This window comes from Schistocerca cancellata, chromosome 8 (genome assembly GCF_023864275.1).
Source record: "Schistocerca cancellata isolate TAMUIC-IGC-003103 chromosome 8, iqSchCanc2.1, whole genome shotgun sequence".
Taxonomy (NCBI): domain Eukaryota; kingdom Metazoa; phylum Arthropoda; class Insecta; order Orthoptera; family Acrididae; genus Schistocerca; species Schistocerca cancellata.
The window spans coordinates 376,749,512-376,772,126 of NC_064633.1; the positions used below are offsets into that span (position 1 = coordinate 376,749,512).

Genomic DNA, 22,615 nt, shown 5'->3' on the forward strand with positions numbered 1-22,615 from the left:
GTTTCCTCACAATATCTTCAGCCCTGCGTCATGCTGCTATCAACCGCCTTTAAAAACGTTAAAATGCTTTTCTCGTTACTTTGTAGTGTGCAACAGGTATCCAACGAAAGTGGTTTGGCCTCAACCAGAGTTGGTGTTTACGTTATCTTTTCTAAAGAACAACACTATTAAGATTGCAAAATTATTGGAAGAAACGTATTCAGAATTGCGAATATGTTTAGGCTTCAGATGCAAATTTAATAATGACAATAAGAATTTGTGCCGGATCGGGCGTCGAAAGCCGGAATTCCCACTTGAACCGAGCGGTCACCTTACGCGCTTCGGTTATACGAGCGCGCCTACGAGACCGACCCACACCTCCATACGTCACAGTGTGTCTACGTCCTGCACTCGCACAGTTGCTGTGATTCCCGCACACGGAGACTTATTACTGTCGCAGCCTATCTAGGCGTGTAATACTATTCTCAATGTATGTTTTACGGTGTACTACGCAATGTCCTTCAGCAACAGCATGCAGATATGTATGCATAATAAAGCCGTGCAGGAATCGCAGCAACTGTGCGAGTACGGACACTCAGTGACGGATGGCGGTCTGAATCGGTCCCGTCAGCGTGCTCGTATAGCCGGACGGTTATGGCGACCGCTTGCGATAAGCGGCAAATCCGGGCTTCGATTCCCCGATCGGCTCAAATTTCCATGTGTTACTAGTAAATTTGCAGCTGAAGTCTAATCGTATTCACAATTCCGAATACATTTCTTCCATTTCGTATAGCTGTAAATCGTACCCGTGTCTGTTCCTTCAGAGATGCATAGTACTCCGTAAAAAAGCCACAATAATGTCCGATGTATTCAGATTGAGTGATTCAACTGCCCCTACTGCTGTCACTTTAAGTAACTCGCAATGTTATATCCGGTCTTCATAATGTATGCGAGATATTTTCATATTCTCTTGCTCGCTTTGGGCCAACTATTAATCCTAGAGAAAAAATGTAGGGCATTTAATGCAGTTAAATTCTGTACCGGGGTACATTTTCGTGGGAGGTCATGCTTTTAGAGTTATTAAAGAAAAACATACAAAACTAACCTTCAAACGCACTCCACTCCAGAACTCCTCTCTCAAGTCAGGATTTCTATTATGTTATTCACGGCACTCCCTCCTATCACTGCACAAAAATTTCCAACTACACGAAGTATTTCCGATATTCGACTTCTTTTCGTCTCTATTGATTGGGCAATTACGTCACCAACATAGTCAGCTACTTCTTTATCATTAATTTAAACCTGTCCGCGAGGGTAATGAACTTGTAAACGTTGCGCTGAAACTGATAAGTTGACAGTTCGATCCAGACTTAACCCTTACAAGGAAGGTAGTTTCGTAGCCACAAGGGCTGTTAAAAGTAGCAAAATTGTTAGGTAAAATTTACACAAACGCCACTTTTACAATTTGTATGTGTTCGACTCAGCCGGTGGCGTAATAGGGCCAGTCAGTGAAGACAAAAAAAGCTCGAATGTGTGAAACAATTCGTGCAGTCGCCAATGTTTTTATTCTGTAGAACAAATAGTTTGCACGAGCGAGAGAATATGAAAATCTCGCGCATGGTCCGATATAACATTGCACGTTGCATAACACGACATCGATAGAGGCAGCTGACCCAACCTGTATAACAAAATTAGTTCTATCTTGAATTATACTTGTGTACAGGAAATGCAATGAAATGTTATCTTACGTTTTCGTATAACAAATTGGATTAAGGACTGAAACCAGAGACTGAGAAATCTCGCGCAGTGGTTAGCACATAGGACTCTCATTCGGGAGGATGACGGTAAAAGTCCGCGTCCAGGCACCCAGATTTAGGTTTTTCGTGATTTTCCTAAATCACTCCAGGCAAAGGCCGGGAAGGTTCCTTAGAAAGGGCGCATCCGATTTCCTTCCCCATCCTTTGATCATCCCAAGCTTGTGCTCCGTCTCTGATGGCTTCGATTTCGCCGGAATGTTAAACCTTCATCTTCTTCCTTCTTCAATCAGAGCGGGTAACCATAGCCACTTCACATATGACTTACTTGTACACAGAGTGTCCCAAGACGAATGTCGGTATTTAGGGGTATGACAGGAACGATCATAGCTGAAAGTCTAACATGAGCTCTAAAATACATACCTTCAGAGCTATGACCACTTATTCAGTAGAATGAGATGAGTTTCACAGTAGCAACGACGAGGAAGCAGTGTTCATAGCTCATATGTGAGTGATTTTCACTCGAGCATTCGCTAGGTAGTCGACTCTAAAGACGTCTTCGAATATACAGCTTGACTCAGCTGCCCCTAACAATGTTGCTTCATGCAACCCCACATGACAGAACGATGTCGTTGCCCAGTTCGCTCTCGAGATGTGATACACTAATCAAAATGTCGCCGAGTTACTAGTAAAGTATACAAAGACCTCTTAGACCTATTGCGCAAATTTTGTTTATGGAGCTACCTCAGCAAATTAACGCGGTGAGTCAATATATTAATCTTTTCATTGGGTTGTATACTGGAAAGTTGTTACTTCCACACTTCCATTTTGTAACCTCCAGTCAATTTCATTGTTTCCGACGGTGAAACACACTTTATAAAGCAACATTTCTAAACCATTTACGAAAGATTAAGAACTGTGAACGGAAAAAACTTAGAGACATCCGACACCTGTACAACTACACCGCTAATTACACAAAGAAAAATTGGAAACACTTGATAAATATGGGATAAGTAAGCGATATGTTGGTCCAAAAATAATATGCAACTCATGGCCAATCCTCACTTTTAGTTTTTACAGTACGATTCTGTTCACTGACAGTGGCCCAAGGAATTTATATCGGTACGTGGCTGTAGCCTGCCTGGATACCCTTCCTGAGACGTCGTGAGAGTTGCATAAAAAATGTCGGTAGGGTCAGCTAAATCACCTGTATGGAGTTCAGCAAATAAGGGCCGGTTTCTGTATGTCTTCAGGTAATTCGGTCCGGAGCTCATCACCATTACTGTCGATTACTCGACTTTTTTTTTTAATTTAGGGCTTGATATATCCCAGTTTCGATTTATCGTCAAATATTACTTCGAGTCACCATCTATTCCTTAGGGGGCCGTGTGGAGGATAGCGAAGTACGAATGTCCCGCATTCTTCGTATCGAGCGGGGTGAAAAAATTTCTAAGGCTGCTCGGAGCGATATCAGGCCTTCGAGCGCCCGGGTTATGCGGCTGCAACCTTTGTTGGTATTAGTTCGATGTTTCCGTTGTCTTTCAGCAAAAACATCTGAGCTGCAGGGAGAGTTAGAGTTGCAACTTCAATAGGAACTTCCCACCTGTGTTATCACTTATCGATACCACTCTACGGGCATCATAGCAACGGAGTTGCAAGTTTCCGTCCGACGCCAACAGCGGTCGCGCGGGATCTGGCGGAGTAAACGCACGCCACGCCAGCAGCCATGTACATAGAGCGCCTTTTGCCTCCGCAATAATAGGGTGGCCAAGGCAGCGAAACGCCCCCCCCCCCCCCCCCCAAATCGCTACAGGAATCTAAGTAGATGCCACCTAGTCGCGGCCCCTTCACAATTGTTGTTGCTGTTGTAATAGCTGGACTGTTTCTCGCTGCACTCTTTGCTCGTGTCTTCGTACTTTGTAAAAATACAAGTAATTCGGTTGTTTACTGTGTTCCTTTTTTACTGATTATTTCTGCTCCTTTCCAGCTTTCCTACGACGACAGGTGCCACACCACTGTAGCCCACCTCTCCTTACCGTTGCGTATGAAGTCTTAAACAACACCGCCTTCTGGAGCGCGACGAGAGTTCCGTCACGTTTGTAGTATACAAGACTCCTAGTGCAATCTTATTATATGAAAATTCTTATTAATAGATTCCGAACCTCCTAAGGAAAGTAGCACTTCAGAAACAATGAAAGAAAGAGCAATTAAATATAACCACAACCCAAGGCAAAATCCCATCGTTCACTAAGTGTCAGTAAAAAGAGCTAACGAACAAGCTGTATTTGTGCAGAAAGTTCACACGTGTAGGTGACAGTTTCCTGGTTATTTTTTATAACTAAGTCACTTTATTCGTGATAGCCTGATAATTCCAGGAATGACAACACGTTGAACTAAACTGATCGGTCATGAGACATTAAATAATAAGGTTGAGTAAACTTAAAATTGGGAGATAGAGACATGTGCCTCATCAGCAGCACACACGTTCATAGCAAACAGTTTCTTCCCTATCGTACCCACCTTGTATACTAAAATTTTAGTAATTAGTTTCAATTGATATTACCCATCACTAAACAATCATCTCACATTGCGACCACTGCTGCTTCTCTCCCTGTATAAGCAAATTTACTACTTCTGACATCATTTAACTATGCTTTCTAAGCTTACAAATCAATGTTGTTCGCTTTTCGAGAGCGCTGATTTCTGTGAAATGTGAACGTCTTCGTAGCTGATAGAAGCACGGTTTCGTCTCAACTATGCTTATCGGCATTAGTGAGCTAACTATGATTAACGGCATAGGTGTTGATGGCGGAAGTAGAGCCCTGTTCATATTTTGTACACACGTGATATTTTTTACGTATAGTTTGAATACAAGCAATAATAAGTGCAGCTGTGTCCAAGATACCTAGAATGTCGATAAACAAATAGCATCCAGCCATTAAAAAGATACATTTGAGCTTTCCATTATTAACTATTCAACAAAATATTCGTCTTTTGCGTACTATCACATGTCGAAAAGCTTGTTACGGTATATTAAGAGTTTTGACCAGTTAGAGATGCCCACATTATGTGGAAAACCGAGAAATTATTTTATAACTTTCCCAGTAATACTAGGCGGTTATTGGATTATGCGATGCAACCCGAATAGCAACTCCTGTACACTAATATTGTAGTAAAACGTCATGGTGAACATGGCTTGTTTTACAATAAGAATATCATCTAAAAGGAAACAACAAATAATCTGGTTTGTACATAACACTGGATGAAAATGTTACTTGCGACTGCCGGTATTGCTGTGATCACTAGCCCTTCAAGTTCAAATGCAAAAATAGCAGCTGGTGGTGGCGATGGCTCTAACGCTGTCTCAACATCCGATACTGGCCTGAATACAGACGGAGGAACAATTCATTCGCGACAGGTGTGTAAGAAGCATGTTAATAGTGACAACGACTGTATAAAGGCTTAAGACATAAAAATAAGTTAAACTACTTTGGCTGCATAATTAGAAAGTTCTTGGCGCAAATTTTTCGCTGTTTAATTCGCTTTTCTTTTTGTCTCCACTACTTGCTGTTTCGAGTGTGCATGCAAAAGTAACGACAGTTGTTTAAACTTCCCTCTGACGACAAAGAATCAAGGTTACAGGGAGATGGGGAAGAGATGCATATAGAACGAATAATCGAACACTGGCCAAAACTACCACCTCTGCTTAATACCAGTGTCTACAATGTAAAATAGTGGACAAAGAATGTATGGGGATGATACAAAGTAACGAGAAGCGAGGGAAATAGGACATTCAACTGACAACCCCCCCCCCCCTCCATCCCACTCGTCATCGCCAATTCGCTAATGTCCTTTTAACTCCTGCTTCGTTCACCATTGTTGTCTGAGCTGAGTCAGCTTCGGCTGTCGAGAACAACGATAGCTTAAAAAGCTAAGCTAAAATATTGATTAGACGACCTAAAACACATTGTGGTAGAATAACAAATTCATGATTCAGAGAGATTTGGTGCAATGATGTAAGTGTTAAATAAATGTCGTCTTACCCTTTTTAAGGGAAATACCGTTCAGTTTAAATAAAAGATATACAAAATACTGTTACTAGAAAGTAATCAAAATATCGGGAGATATACCTCTATTACACATAGCCGTATTTCTGTGAAATTTAAGTTCTGAGATGTTTATGGGGGGGGGGGGGGGGGGAGCGCTTTGTGATGGCTTTCTTTGACTTGTTGCCTGCTGCACTATAATTCACCCAATGTCTGAGAGTAAAATCTCTGTGTGTATCAGGCACGCATCATGACGAAGTTCTCACTCATCTAGCATATTTACCACATCCTATCTCGTCTGTTGGTGCACACGAATATGTTCAATGATTACATGTTATAGAACATCAAAGATCATCGTGATTACTGCCTTACGTCTTCGTGAAAGAAGTGTTACGTGATTTATTTCTTGCAACAGGTGACTTGGCGAAGCTGAAATTAGGTTCCCTGTTGCAGAAGTACAGGATGTCACATGTTGAAACATCCGCACAGAAGTTTCCACAACGCGTTTCACACGCGTTCCACTGCCTGCCAAAAACAGTAAATCTGTATTTGTCCTGGTTGTAATAGTTTAATGCCTCCCACAATGTAACTAAATTGATACGCGGCGCGGTGGCTGATGGGAGCGACCATAAAAGTATATTTACCTCTTACAGTCGCTTCCATCTGCCACCGCTCCCAGTGTCAACTGAATCTGCGTGTATGCACGAATGATGTTAGTTGAGTAAATTACTTGGTCTGGTTTACGAAAAGCGCATAACAAGTTATCATCTAAGCGGACTGACGGGAATACACAACTTTATGCGTATTCAAGTAGTCTGTGAGAGGGGGTATAAAGAAGATACTGGCTCCACATGCTTCTACAGTGCACATTTCAAGCCTACTCATGATCAAAAAAATTTGAATTCTCCGCGACACATCCTCCCACGACTAAAAAATTCTGATCCAGGTTTCTGCGGTTTCCCCTGACTACAGCAAATGCTGTAAGTCGAGACCCTCTCCCAAATATTCTCACTTGTGTTTCCTCGTTTTCCAACAGTGTTTCCTCGTTTTCCAACACCTCATCGCCGGGTATTTTGGTGCGAAGTCGCCGAGCCTAGACCAGTCATTACAGCTCGCTCGCTCTACCTAGAGAAAGGAAAGTTCGGTCAAAGAGCAGAAACGTTTCAGGAGAGCGATAATTGGCGAATAACAGTGCCAACAATTTCTGTAATTCGTCAATGGATGTCAGTATTTGATTCTCTCTGCCTCGTCCGAAGATGCGTTCAACAATTTTTCTGCAATGCGGCTCAAAACAATTTATTAACTGAAGCTTTCTATGTAAATACGGAACACACTTACCAAAAGTATAAACATGCACAATTTATAGCGATCCGTGTTCTCCAAAATAGTTCGAATGTTCCGAGAATACACATCCAGGCAATTTATTTCGTTTAGCGGTGTCGACAGGTAATACGCCAATTTCTTCTAAGCAGAATAAATGCCTCAAGTGTGAGTGCTAACTTCCTTCTCAAGGTGAAATGGAGCCAGATGGGAGCGATTCTTCTCAGACTAGCTGGAAAATAGTCTTCTGCAGAGCAACGAGGGCAGTGGGCGAAACGTCAGAATGGGCGGCTTTATGCACGAGCCAGCTGAGCACGGGGGCGGCTTCTGTCCAGCGGGCCGTGCTATCGATTGCGCCAGTTACGTAAAGAGTTCTCGCGTCACGGCTTTCTTGCTCTGTCCTCTAGCAAGAACGCTAGCTAACAAGCGCGCCTGCGGACGGTCTACTATTACAACAGCCGTAACGCCACACAAACATCGTAACTGCTGTGGCGTGCAGCTAATACAGGCTCCTTCTCCACCTTCCCCTTCGCACTATCTTTATAACCTCGCGATATCTTAACTACTCTTAGATACTTTTCTTCCTGCTAGTTTCTTTCCTCCTGGACTTGGACGCTGTAAATAAATCATTTCTGGTTGCGTTTTCCAATACCTTGCAGCCCAGATCTCTCACTTGGGAGTAAGTTTCATTGATCGTTTGCCATCTTTCCTTCCCTTGTGGGCGCGAACTGAACATCCGCGTTTCTAGAAACTTGTTTCAAAACTGTTTAGTGTAACCCGTGGTTAACCGTTCCCTCCGCTTTATCCACTATTCACGTCTACTGAGACTGAAGTCGTTAGAAACGTGTTGAAATAAATCAGGGTAAATGAGATAAAACGCAGCGCTGACGAATGTTATAATCTACCCAAGATAAATTTGCAGAATAATGCAAGGACGATAGTTACGATTACACCAGCCGCTCCCCCCTTTACCTGAGTGCAGAAAGAATTTTTGGTCGGTTGTTTTTTGGGGGAGGAGACCAGACAGCGAGGTCATCGGTCTCATCGGATTAAGGAAGGCCGACCGCGGTGGCCACGCTTTTCTAGGCGCTGCAGTCCGGAACCGCGCGACTGCTACGGTCGCAGGTTCGAATCCTGCCTCGGGCATGGATGTGTGTGATGTCCTTTGGTTAGTTAGGTTTAAGTAGTTCTAAGTTCTAGGGGACTGATGACCTCAGCTATTAAATCCCATAGTGCTCAGAGCCATTTGAACCATTTTTGGATTAAGGAAGGAAGGGGAAGGAAGTAGGCCGTGTCCATTCAAAGGAACCATCCCGGCATTTGCCTAGAGTGATTTAGGGAAATCACGGAAAACCTAAATCAGGATGGCCGGACGCGGGATTGAACCGTCGTCCTCCCGAATGCGAGTCCAGTGTGCTAGCCACTGCGCTACCTCGCTCGGTTCGGAAAGAATTCACACACAGTCGTTACATTCATATCCGTGTTCCGCGAATGTGTCGTTCATGCGCCGAAGTCAATTTAGTCAATCGTCAAGTACACTGACAATATTGTGCCACTGAAAGAGCGACGACGAGCAACTAAATTCTCGACGTGCTAAGCTGCCGTAGCCACGACAGAAAATCGATCGCCAACACTGCAGCACACAACGAGACTACAAAGCAGAGCCTACTAGTTTTCTTTTGTCACAAGTGTATAAGAATGCTTCATTTCTTAATCTCCCTCCCTCTCCTACCCCCCACGTCACCTTCCACAACATGCCGCAGCGCACGTGTCGTTATGTCAACGATGATCGTACCACCCATGGACGATATGAGCTGGTAAATACGCACTGTACGCAGAGGATAAATACCTACTATAAATAATATGGCAGAACTATTTGATCCTGTGTTCATGATGACCATGTGACATGATTAGAATTACAACGCGAGGCATATTTTTTTTTAGGTATTTGTTTCTGCTGCTGTGGGCAGGACATTTTTATTGACTTCTGTAAGCTATACCACTCTTTTCTATATATAGAGTATGAAGAAACTAGGCATACAAAAGTTTGAGTATTGAAAGGAGATAAAAACTTCTGTATGCAACAGAAACTTACAGGTGTCCCCCTTTCTTCGCTAGTGTTCCATAAAGGGTTTGACGCTAGTGATGTTCAAAGACGGTGTTCAGAGTGCCCTGTGATGAACATTGTTGCCAAAAATGTAGTCACTCCACATTAATGCACAAGTGGCACCTGTACGCCAATGACTGCCTAACAATCTGTCACTGTTCACCTGAGTGGGAGGTGTCTCCTGCTTAACACACTTTAAGGAAGAAACCTTCCTTCTTGAAGTACTACCGAAAATGTTTGAGAATGTCCCGCTTGAAAGTAAGTCAACGATTATGGTTCCAGGATAATGGTGTTATACCACACTTTGACACGAGAGAGAGAGAGAGAGAGAGAGAGAGAGAGAGATCTAAACGAACTAAAATTTTCTATACACAGTTTTTCACTCCCAATGTTCTGCCGTTGATTCGAAAACAAAGCAGTATACACACCGCATGTCCGTTACTGCAATATGTGTTACACATTTATTTTTTTGGGAACAAATGGGTTCTGCGTAGGGCACATCACCCAGCCCCCTATCACTCGTTTGTATAGCCCAAGCCACCTGTGCATGCTGTTGGTCACAGGAAGACGGTATACTTCACTGTCAATTATATTCAGTAGATTTTTTTTTACGAAACAATTTAACTCCTCCGCGCCCCCCTTACACACACACACACACACACACACACACACACACACACACACAAAATCTCACAAATCTACCAGAGATATCAGATGTGTATCAGCGTTCTAATTCATTTATTTTTTTCAAGTAATGGGAAGTAGAGCCGTGGGCTATTGATAGGAGCGATCGAGAACAGTTGTAGGTAGGAAGACCCGAGAACAGCTGTAGGCAGAAAGACAGCTGGCAGCGGACGAAATGTCGTCTAAGTATAGAGACGCAGACGGGCGTGCACCTGCCGCCACAGCAGTGACCTCTCGTGCTGACGCACCTGCGGCTACCCTGTACGCGGCCTCCACCTGTCTTAAAGGACTTCGTTACTTTCTTTCCTACATCATTCCCCGCGGTAATGCCAACACGTGTTGCCAATGGCGCCAGTTTCAGGGTAAGTCTCAGTTATTCGTCGGTCCGCTCTTCACACACTGTTCCTTCACTGCTGTCAGCATCCTTCTTCTCTTACGATCCTATAGGTGTGTCTTCACGAAGTTTATTTTTAATTACATTCGCTCCACATGCGCTTATTCTTTTATCTCCTATATATGCGGATTGAAGTATTTGGTTTTGTTATTCCTGCAGTCAAGCTAGAAAATGGCAAATTGCTGATGGTTTACCACAACTTCACCGCGATGATTATCGTTGTGATCGTCACGTTTGAATAGGCCTACGTCATTTTGGGTATGAAACAGGCAAATAAAAACCATCCGTAAATGCAGAAAGCTGATGTAACACTAGGTTTACAAAGTGAAAAAATGACAATGTCAAATCAAACACCTTTCAACAATCTAAATTCCCAAATTGTCATTTCGACTTTAGACAGCTATCACCTCCAACATCACCTGTCGGCAGATGTTAAGTGACCGCTGTCTCTAATTTGGAAATTTAGACCGTTGAAAGATATTTGACATCCTGTACTGAACAGCCGATGTCCAACAACCACCTGTGAAAATATGGACGTACAGAGATTTGAGGAATGGCTTTTGACACGGTATTTTGCCATTATGATATGCCCCAACTGGCAACAAGGTCTCAGATCTTTTGTAGTTTCGAAGACTGAAAACTGAATACGACCTGATCAGTTCTGATGTCCAAACTGTTTTGGACGGGTATGAATCATGCCTGCATTAATCATTAAAACAAAGCTATGTCCGTACGTCGTAAACAACAAATATTATAATCACTGATTTTCATGAAAATGTTGATATATATTTATGTGTAGGTTCTGCAAATACGATTTCGTGGCGTACATTGACTTTCCACATTGTTGTGAGGTTACACTATGGTTGGACAGTGATACAAACCGCCTAATTTTCTTCTTTGTGGGTATATACTCATTACTATGAGGGTCACTCAAAAAATAATTCATTTTTTCCTCTATAAGAATTTCACATGCAACTACATGCGTCCAAAACCACAACAGTGAAGATTTATTTATGACGTTTGAATATCTCCGTTCATCGGCACTGTGTTGGTCAATCTTAAGGAGGGCATATATTCCAGTGTGGTAAAACGCACGGTCCTGCTTCCGAAGAAACTGATGCACGTGCGTGCCGAATTTCTGACGTCATAGCGTGGGATAGCACGTTAGGGAGTCTTTCCGAACGCGCATGTCAGATATTCTGAGCTTGCGTCTGAGCGTTGACCAATGAGATGGCACAACGCCACCTACGTCACATGCACGCCATCTCCCTTCAGCACGCAGTTGTGGTGGCATTTATTTCAAGCCTATACGTATATATGCCGTTTCTGAGCACCAGCAAATTGAGAATCACTGGAAAACCCGCGTTGTTAACTGTGTGATTCGTTCCAATAAAATATGAGAAACATCATATACGTGGCACAAAAATTATTGTAACTTGCTTATTATGAGAGTATGCTATTTGAAGGCAGCGACGCACTGAAGATCCACCCAAAACCCATTAATCTTGGTACAATTTGTTATAATTAAATTTCAATGAGTAACATATCTATGATTACAGTTTTCAGCAAGTGGTAATATGTTTTGATTGATCATCAACAGCGTGTTGTTGGCTTAGGGCCGGCACGGTAGCTCAGCGTGTTCGGTCAGAGTGCTGGTTGGCCTCTGTAATAAAAAAATTGAGTGGAACGATCAACAAAACGAACTTTAACGGATGTCATGTGACGCCCGCAACGACCAAACACACCGATAAAAAAAGAAAAAAGGGGATTAGTGAGTAGCGTCACTCATATGTTTAAGGATAAAAATCTAGGGCGGCGGTTCGCGTCCCGGAACTTTCGAATTTTTTCTCTAACATTTGCGTTTTTATTAGGTTCTGATACTTTCTTATTAGCTTAATAAAAGTATATACTATAGTATTTGATGTTATGTAAATATAAGTTGACGTTTTGCTCCTTTTTCTTTTACGCTTCCTAATTCACATGTTGCAAAGATTCTGCCAGTGGGTAGGAACAGTGATCAAGTAAAAGTAACCTTGGGGTTTTACTAAAATGTGGGAATGATGAAATAATGTTTATCTTATGTGGAGAAGTATTGCGAATTTGTATCGCACTGTTTGTAATGGAACTTTTATAGGCCTGTGTCCTTATTGATTGGACACGGTACTTTCCTTTTCGTGGAAAATGGAGGAAACGTGCGTTTTAATAGAACTAACTGGGGAATTTTACGCGTGCCCGTTTAGAAAACAGTGTGATTTACGAACTAGAAACATCCCTCAGCTGCCGCTGGAGTGAGTTGTGATCGCGTATACCACGTTGGAGCCCACGTAACGTATGCACAAGTCGCATCGTTCCTGAGCGTTCAGCAGCACGTTGAACTTAGCACGCTCAACGTTGACGTTCGACGGCATGCCGACGGCCTTATCAAAGCGAGCTGCTTTTAGCGATCGGAAGAGACGGAAGTCCGGGCTGTATGGGGGATGAGGCAAGGCTTCGCATCCAGTTTTCACTATCTCTTCGGTGGTGTCACGACTGGCGTGTCTCGCACGCACTGTCATGCAAAGGAACATCATCCTCAGCTTGTGTTTGGAGAACTCGCTGAAGACGTGCTTTAAGCTGTTTGACGGTTCGAACGTTTTTGATAGGATTTATTGTGCGTCCCTGCTCAAAAAAAAATCAACTCTAACACACGCTCTGCATCCATAGCCATAATTTCCGCAGCCGATAGCACAGTTTTAAACTTTTTCTTCTTCGGCGAGTTTCTGTGATGCCATCCTATTTATTGTCTCTTTGATATAAGTTGAGAAAAAAAATAACGATATTTTGTCCCTCCAAATGCAAGAGCTGCAAGAGTCGGGACGCAATTTTCTTTCTTGTCTCTCTATTCTGATCGATTACCAATCCTGGTACCCAAGTTGCACAAGCCTTTGAGCAATTGCACAAAAATCGTCAGCACACTACCTTTACTGTGGTAATGCGTCACGAATCATCTGCAGTAAATCGGCGGTCGCCACGAATGATATGGACTCGCTGAATGTTCTGTGGAGTCACTGCATCAGCCACCAGCCTGCCGCTCCGCAATTCGTCAGCCAACGGTATTTTCCCTTCAGCTTCGAACCCTCGTCTGACAGTGCTGATAACCACTGCTGTATCACCGTGCACATTTTTCAGTCTTTCATCAATGCTAATGGTCATTTCACCTTCTGCATTCATGAATTGTATAACGGAGTGCTGTCTAATACGAACATAGCTGATAACCATTTTGCAAGCGACTGCAGTAGTGGCATCTGCTGATGCTGAAAGTTACCACTGCAGTGGACTGGAGGAAAAAACTTTTTGACTCATCCTCGTATCACTGTGTCACATAGGGGCCAAAAGGATGAGATTAGTACAATTAACGAGCGCGGAGAACATTTAAACAGCCGTTAATACGCAAATGCAAACGGGAAGAAACTAATATATGGTACAACGGGAAGTACCTTCTGTCACATACTTCACGGCGGTTTGCAGAGTATGGACGTAGATATAGATTAAATATTGATACAAATCTTTGGTTGTCTTATTTAACGCATCGCTCCGCAATTTCAATATATGCCCCTCGACATCCGTGCTGAGATACAGCAAAAATACCTGATGTCTCAGAATTAATGAGAAGCCACGGGAAGAAGCACTGACCTGGGACGGACGTGGACGAGAAGATGCGTAACCAGGAATCCTCGCACAATGGAAACAAGTTGGGTGGTGGACATGGGTGCCGTGGCGCAGGCAGATAGTGAGACCGAGTCTGCGAGCGGGTGGTGAGTGATGGTGTTACGAAACAGGGTCAGTTTACGGCCGGATGTCTGCGTTCGCTTCTCCGGAACCGGCCGGCGAGGGGCGGCAGAGGAAGTGGGGGAGCTAAGCCGCCTGCTCCACACAATGCCGATGCCGGCCCGGCTCGGCGCGCCTGCTTGCTCTGAACCAGCCTGCGCGCCTCTCCAAGAGACGCTGTCTTTCCTTCAGCATAACCGCGCCCCCAATACCTCCTCGTCTGTTTGCCTTAACCGGAAGTACGCAACCAACCAACGAGTTACAGTGCTACTTGGCGTTAATAAAGGGCAGAATAGCCACATTCAATGAATCGAAATGTGTGTTCTCGAGAATCGAATTGGATCCAGAATATTAGAGAGAACAGAACGCTTACAAATCCAGCCGGCTTTACTCTTCAAAGTTCTCGGTATGCGTAAAATTTGTTAACAAAGACCGGAATAAAGCAAGCTCCGCCCACGGACTCCCAGCATATTAGCTACCGAGGGTGGGAGGCAATGCAGGGGGTAAGCCGTGCATTCGTCACGCACTACTTACTTGTTTGGCACGGCATGGCACAGCATGTAACGGCTACAGTAGACACGGGTGCTGTATTGTCAGATCGCCTATGTCGGGCTGCCGCACAAAGAACAGTAGCTGGTCGTAGTGTATCAACTTTTAATGGTCCAGAACCAGGGAGCCCTGGTTCAGGATTTTATGAAGCAATACACTGTTGTGCAAAACTTAAAGACTAAAGTAACTTTCGTATGATTTGTCGTTGCCAAATAACATATGTAAGTGAAACGTGGACTACCCATAGAAAGAGCTTCTACAGAAGATGGCTGAAGGAAATAAGCAATGCGTCTTCCAGAAACAACACTTCTATTCAAGTTAATTACACTGAAGTCACCGCGATATTGTGATGATCTCCTCTACATTACGAAACTGGGGACACTGCTGTTGAAAGTCGTTTGTACATGCGGATGAGCTGCAATACGTTTCCCCAACGCATCCCACGCGTTCTCGATGGTATTTAAGGGGGGGGTGGGGGGGCAGTAGGCCAGTCCCTTCACCGAATATCTTCTCCTGTTCAGGAGCTACACCACCTGCATTGTTCGATGCGGTCGGGGCCGAATGCAACGCTCCGTATACGGACATGGGAAAAAGAGTACAGTGTCAAAACGCAACTGTTCTACTAATAAGGCTGCCTACAGTATGATTGTACTTCCTGTTCTGAAGTAGTGTTGCGCGGTATGGGATCCTCATTAGACAGGATTGCCGAAGGACATGGAAAAAGTTTCAGGAAGTGCAGCTCGTTTTGTATTAGTGCGAAATAGGGGAATGTGTCTCGGAAATGATACGCGAGTTGGGGTGGCAGTCATTAAAACAAAGACTTTTTTCGTCGAGGTACGCTCTTTTTCACGAAATTTTCGCCATCAATTTTCTTCTCCGAACGCGACAATACTTTTTGGCGCCCACCTACATAAAGAGAAATGATCATTGTAATAAAATAAAAAGAATCAGAGCTCACGCGGAAAGATTTAAGTTTATGTTTCTTCCGCGCACTGTTCGAGAGTAGAACGGTAAAGAACTAGCTTGAAGGTTGTTCGATGATACCTCTGCCAGGCACTTATTTATGAATTGCACAGCAGGTGTAGATGTCAGTTACGTTGTCCAGTAAACGTACTGTGTTCGAAGATTTGGAAGTCAGCACTCCCTTGCGACACAACACCTGGATCACAGAAACGACGGTGTTCCTGGGTGCGTTACGTGTTCCCACCTCTTGTCGTATAGGGAAGGGCACGCGATGCCACTCCTCTTTGGTTCAGTCCACATGCTCTTGGCACCATTGCAAAAAATCTTTGAAACGGCACACTAATCAGCCAAGGTTACTGTGATACTGCAATCCTTCCCCATGTGCCCTCTTTCAGCGTTGCATTCGGCACTGACTTATTGTTGCACGTCCACATGCTCCAACGACCATGCAGCGGCTGTCAACCGCATAGATTGAGGAATGGCAGGTCCTACCATAATTCTATGTATGGTCCAAGTTTCATCGAGCTGTGTTACTTTCAGTGACAAATCATGGAAAGTTACTTTTGTCCTTAAGTTCTGCAGTGTAGTAACCAGCGCGTGTGCGTCCAATATGTGATTAAATCAGCCGTCTGCTGAGCTAAGAAAATTTTTATGTAAATGAAGCTAAGCAACATTCCTTTAAGCTAGTTTCTAGGATAACGTAACGCACTGCATGAAAAACTTCATCATTGTTCGCGCTTTTAAGCAAACTACTGGACACAAATTGATTATTATACTTACTGTAATACCACATCACTGTTTCATAATTGTCATTTCGTCACTGCTCATGTTTGTTACGATGTTCCAAAATGTAGCGACCGCAAGTAATTTTTTATAGTACTTTTCAATGCAATGTTCTTTCTTGTGTAACAAGTGAAAGCCGTTGTCCGAATTCCCACAATAGAAGCCTGCTGGAAACAAACAAGTGTCCGAGAACCTCTTCCCCTGGTGTCGGTTGCGGCTGATACGAGCCGATGTGATACGTGAAAGTGGCGATCTTTATCTCTTATGTATTGATCGAATACTCTCTTAAGTTTTCGAGAACACGTTAGAATTGAGACCTTAGATCTCTGACTGGCCAATACTACTAAAACTTATATCTAAATTTTGACTATTTGAACCAGGATTCCAACTTTTCCTTCCTTTCAAGAAGTTCCTTTCGACAGGGTCTGCTAGCAAAAAGGCGACGACACTGCTTGACCTTTCAGCAAAAGCTATCCACTGAATCCTTTGCTCGCTTATCCTTTTTACTACAGCGTCAGTTCCTACTCCCTCAGTCCATTTAATACGTAACCTTCGATAACGCCCTTCGTGGCCGGTTTCAGGACATTATTCCTCAATTCCCTGTACATTTATGATATCAACAGAGCTCTTTTGTTGAAGAAAGCTTTCTTCGTCTGCAGCCGACAGCAGCCTACAACAGCCGAGCAAATTCACTAATGCAGAACATCGCCTTGGTACCTATCATGCTACGAGATAGCTACAGAGATTTTGAAGTGCACTTCCAGCTATTTAGATGGTTCTTATCTACCTCGTCAAAAACAGAGGGAAAAAGTTACTACCAGGAACCGAGTTTCTCCCGGAGAATACAAAGTTCAAAGAAATTACGGGAATGCAGGCGGATGACTTAGTCGACAACTGCAGATTTTTCGACAGGCGATAACCCTGTCATCTTCAAGGCAGAACTGCAGCAAGTAAGCGCCGCGCAAGGGAATTTAAAATCTCTATTTCCAGAGCTGTTCCGGAAAAATAACACGCAGATACGACAAACACTAGCGCCACCTCATACTAAAAGATGACCGACTTCAGAAGTTATCGAGAGTGAGAATTACTAACAGGTGAGGCCCTAAGTTTTTTGACAGAGAGAGAGAGAGAGAGAGATAGCGCTAGAAGTGGACGCCACAATCTGTTTTCGTATTCCATAGGATGACCGGTGCTCAGACAATGTTCTGCAATAGCTGATTTGCTCGGCTGTTGTGAGCCTCTCATGATCAGTAGACCGGTTCTCCGCAGTTCTGATACTGTGACCAATATATGACATGCCACAACTGCAAGGAATTCGATGTACACCCGCCTTAAGCAAACCATTATCATCCTTAACGGTAATCTTAGATTGAGGTCGGAAATCACGTTTCACATCACATTTCCGCTAAATACGAAAATGTTACTATATATGCTCCTTGCGTAAGGCAGAAAGACCGCAGACCTTGGTGGCAGCTCGGTATTATCATAACTCACCCGGTGCACCGTTGGTCGAAAGCCCAACTTGAGTCTCTTATGTCTTTCACTATATCCATTACGACGGAAGGTGACAACATGAGTTAACTCAGCTGACACTCAGGATCTGAAATGGCGTAGGCCCTGCTTTCTATAAACAACATGTAGCAACGTACCATCCAGCTTCCTCCTGACCAACACATTAAATTCCCTTACACGGCGCTTACTTGCTGCAGTTTTGCCTTTAAAATGACGGGGTCGTCACCTGTCGACGTATCAGTGGTAGTCTAAGATTTCACCCGAGCCCGATTCATGGGTCTGGTACTTATTTCGTCACACATGATAACCATGCCAAAAACGAGCGCGCGTGCACACACACACACACACACACACACACACACACACACACACACACACACACACACACAGCTACTAAATGAAACACACACATACATACATAGACACACAGCACTAACTAAACACTACTGGGTATTTCCGCACAATAAAAGATCCAGCGTCACATTTAAAGTTACCATGATCACAGAGATCGGCTTACATAAGATGAGCTTTGCACGACATTGCGTGAAGTCTAACGTTTGAAGGTTGCGATTCATCCTTGCTACCGGGTCACTACAGTTATAAATAAAACTACTTACGTTTGGAGTGTCATAGCATAATGATTTTTGCCACGTCATTTTCATCATCACATTTTTCATTTGCTCTTAGTTTTCTTCCTATTCTTTTTTCGCTTGGAATCTGCCTGCATCGCCTATAATCTGCAACAAAGTGCAACCGAGGACTGCTCATCGGTTGGTAACGCCAGTGTGAACATAGTTTCAGGTAACCAATTGTACCGAGAAATTACAGAGGCTTTTAGTGCTGATGCTCATTATTTCCTGTCTTGAGTTTGCTTAGATGTTAGCTTCGATCGCCGTGAACAAAGCGATCATGATTTTACTTCTGCCGCACACAGTTGATCGCTGTTTTCTCGGATACACTGCAAGTCACGAAGTTGTGGTTCGATTAGGACAAGAGGTTAAATTCAGGGCTACAAAACGCGTCGTCTCTCTCAGTTCAATCATCGGTCACATAAATGCAGCTGTCAACATAGCATCTCGCATTTCCGTCATACCTCGCGGCGGCCACTTCCAACATTGCTCCGCGTTATGCATTAACAGTATTTGCGAAGTGACCCGCCGTGTTTGTACGCCACCTATAACTGACAAGGAGACGGCACGACCGTGGGGTCGGGGATTTGTCCGCAATTTTGTGTGGTGAAAGAGGACCCCTAACATCTCACGAAGTTAAAATATTAGGACGCACTACCCGGAAAATCCCAGGAAAAATCGATCCAAAGTTTCTTAGGTGCCTTATGAGTATAAAATGTTAGTACACTGCCGAGCCGCCGTCTGGCCTCGGTGTTTAGGGCTCGGATTCTTACGCCAGAGGTCTCGTGTTTGATTCCTCCTCTGGCACTTTTTTTTCTTCTGTTTCATTTTCTTTGGTTATTCCACCAATTATTCAGAAAGTTTCCCAAACCTACATTATCTTTAACAAATTAGTTATATTATTAGCAACACAATTCACGGCGGTGGGTTTTCCATTTTTCATTGTAAAGTATATTTTTATACATATAATAATTGTAAACAAGAACCGCAGTGCCAATTATCGTAAAAACAAACAAAGCAATTTTTGCGACATCTTGCGCAACATATAAACGCGGATTTTTTACAATCACAGGGCGTTTGCAATAAATCTGTACAAAAACATGCCCCATTAACATTTACGAAAATGTTTCGAGTTTCTGACAATTTTGAGGCAAACCAGGCATATTAAATCATGTCTCGGAATATTGGTGACGATAATTGATGGTGAATTATAGAATGAATTTTTATACAACCTTCCCGGGAATTAATTTCACGATTCTCCTGTAACAATGCGCTGCAATTTTGCAGGCAACAGAAGGAAAAAAAGTGCCAGAGAATGAACCGGAGACCTCTGGCATAAGGGTCTGAGCGCTAACCATGTAGGCCGAACGGCGGCAGGACAATGGATTAACATTTCATGCTCATAAGGCACCTAAGAAACTTTGGATCGAATTTACTCGGGATTTTCCGAGTAGTGCGTCCTAATATTTTAACCACGTGAGGTGTTAGGGGTCCTCTTTCACCACACAAAATTGCGGGCAAATCCCCGACCCCACGGTCGTGCCGTCTTCTTGTGAGTGGTAGCCGCAGCCGACGCGTCAACACTGCCGCGGCAAGTGACACACGTCAACTGCCAACTAATTTGAATCAAATGGTTCAAATGGGTCTAAGCACTATGGGACTTAACTTCTGAGGTCATCAGTGCCCTAGACCTAGAGCTACTGAAACCTAACTAACCTAAGGACATCACACATATCCATGCCCGAGGCAGGATTCGAACCTGCGACCGTAGGAGCAGCGCGGTTCCGGACTGAAGCGCCTAGAACCGCTCGGCAACAGAGGCCGGCAATTTTAATCAGACTAACTATGGTGCCGTACTATGAGCATGTGCCCCACTATGGTTCTTTGATAGCGTAGCCCCGCCTGCCGGAGGTTTAAATTTTCTTCAGAGAGTTCTCTCGTTCCATCTGCGCTTTGAAAATGGCGGGGTTTTGACCTCTCGAAATAGGGCGGTTGACGAGTCGAGCGATTGCATTTCCTTAAGTTGTTTGAACATTTTATACGCTAGGGAACATCAAGTTTCACAAATAACGCAGTGTTTGTAAGTAGTTTATCACGTGCAGCTAGTAAAACAGTGAAAAAGAGTCGCCGCTGAAGTGGCGATATCGGTCGTTCCACTCATACCCGCCCTCGTTTGAGCCGAACGCTAGTATCGTTTCTCGCGACCGCGCGCCGCGAGCAATATCTCGAGACCCATCTGCGTGCTGTGTGACGGGTGGCGGTTCGCTGACTGGCTGTGCACGGCGGCGGTGTCCTTGAACTTGCCAGCAGTCAGCTGTGCTCGGCGGGCAGAGTGAATGAACCCTGCGACGGCAGGGCCCGCGCTCGACGCCCGCCACGCCCAGGCCCGGCCAAGGAGCCACGCCCTCGGCTGGCCTTGGCAGCCGCCCGCGCGTGCCTGCCCGCTCCAATTGAACGTATGCCGAGTGTCGCTGGCGGGAAAGTTCCCTTCTTTAAGCGCATGATTTACCGTATCCGCCGTTTTTCGACTCCACCAGGCCAAAAGGTATGTCGTGCGACGGTCGTACATCAGCAGCCCGCAGTTAGTGGCTCCTTCAACAATTTCTGTACTTCATTCTAGTTTTTTCGAACCCCTCGGTTGCAGAGACGGTCTTGAGTCTTCGTTTCCCCTTAGACTCCATACCAAACCGGTTAGTATCTTTCCTTCGCGGTCTATGACATTTGTTTCCTGTTTCACGATCTTAATTTGTGTGTGTGTGTGTGTGTGTGTGTGTGTGTGTGTGTGTGTGTGTGTGTGTGTGAGAGAGAGAGAGAGAGAGAGAGAGAGAGAGAGAGAGAGAGAGAGAGAGATTCCATAAACGTGCGGAGATTGGTGTGAGAGGTGCACTCCACCTTGCTTGCGCGGTCAGCTGAGGAGCATCATGATTGAGAAGGATCAGCTCCAATGTACGGGAAACTGACCGCAAATGGGAGTCCTGCGTGCTAACCGCGTATCACTATTTCGCTTCCCAAGGACACTACTCTCAGACAATGACACGGCAGCCATTTCGTATGAAGCGGATGTACAGTGCGATTCGTTTGCTCCTACTTTATGCAACCCACAACACCTTCACCTTCAAATAGCAGCAGACGATTATCGTGTGCTCTCGCTCGCTACGTGCAAACCATTAGTCTTACAGAAAAAAGCATGAACAGGACGTTTTCGTACGAAATTTAACGAAGTTAAATAATACACTGAATACTTTTCGCTAGAGGACACAGTTTTCAAATTACTCAAGAGTAATCTACAAATCTTCAGTCCGGAACCGCGCTGCTGCTACGGTCGCAGGTTCGAATCCTGCATCGGGTATGGGTGTGTGTGATGTCCTTAGGTTAGTTAGGTTTAAGTAGTTCTAAGTTCTAGGGGACTGATGACCTAAGATGTTAAGTCCCATAGTGCTCAGAGCCATTTGAACCATTTAATCTACAAATGTGTTTTTCTTGAGTAACACGAAAACTACGGCCTCCAGCGAAAAAGTATCCCAGTACAAAATTGAACTACATTAAATTTCTGACAAAAATATACTGTTCAGGTTTTTTTTGTAGTACTAACAGTTCACATGAAGCGAGCGAGAGGAAATGAAATGCTCGCAAATGGTTTTTGAAGGCGCTGCAGGTTGCATAAAACCCAGTGGCAGGTGCAGCTGAATCACTTTTTACACTTTCAATGTCCTTTATTCAATTAACAGCTCACCATACAGGGTGCCCCAAAGGTCACGAAGCAGTTAGAACTGAATAACTTCATTCTTCCTCCTTTCCTTTGTTTCAGATACTGACTGAGGAAGGGCAGCAGACTGACCACGGAAAAATTAAACGCCATGAAAAGAACGAAAATTGAGCGAGTTTTACTTTGAAAAGAGTCATAGCTCACTCTGTAGAATTTGCAATCGCGTTGCCTAAGAAAGCACTGCTAGACAGATACCACTTTAAGCATCCGTGAAGTACCGGGAAGGACAAAGAAATGAAACACATTCACAAAGTATGCATTAAGGTGACACTTATGAGCGGTCTTTAAGTACTTGAGTTTTTCAAGAATGTAGGAAATATCA

General features: G+C 44.1%; 1 protein-coding gene across 1 annotated transcript in view; it reads right to left on the bottom strand.

The window, feature by feature from the left end:
• The window catches only part of LOC126094463 (Krueppel-like factor 16), a 279,943-nt gene that overhangs the window by 173,920 nt on the left and 83,408 nt on the right, over window positions 1-22,615 (bottom strand). The window lies entirely within an intron of this gene.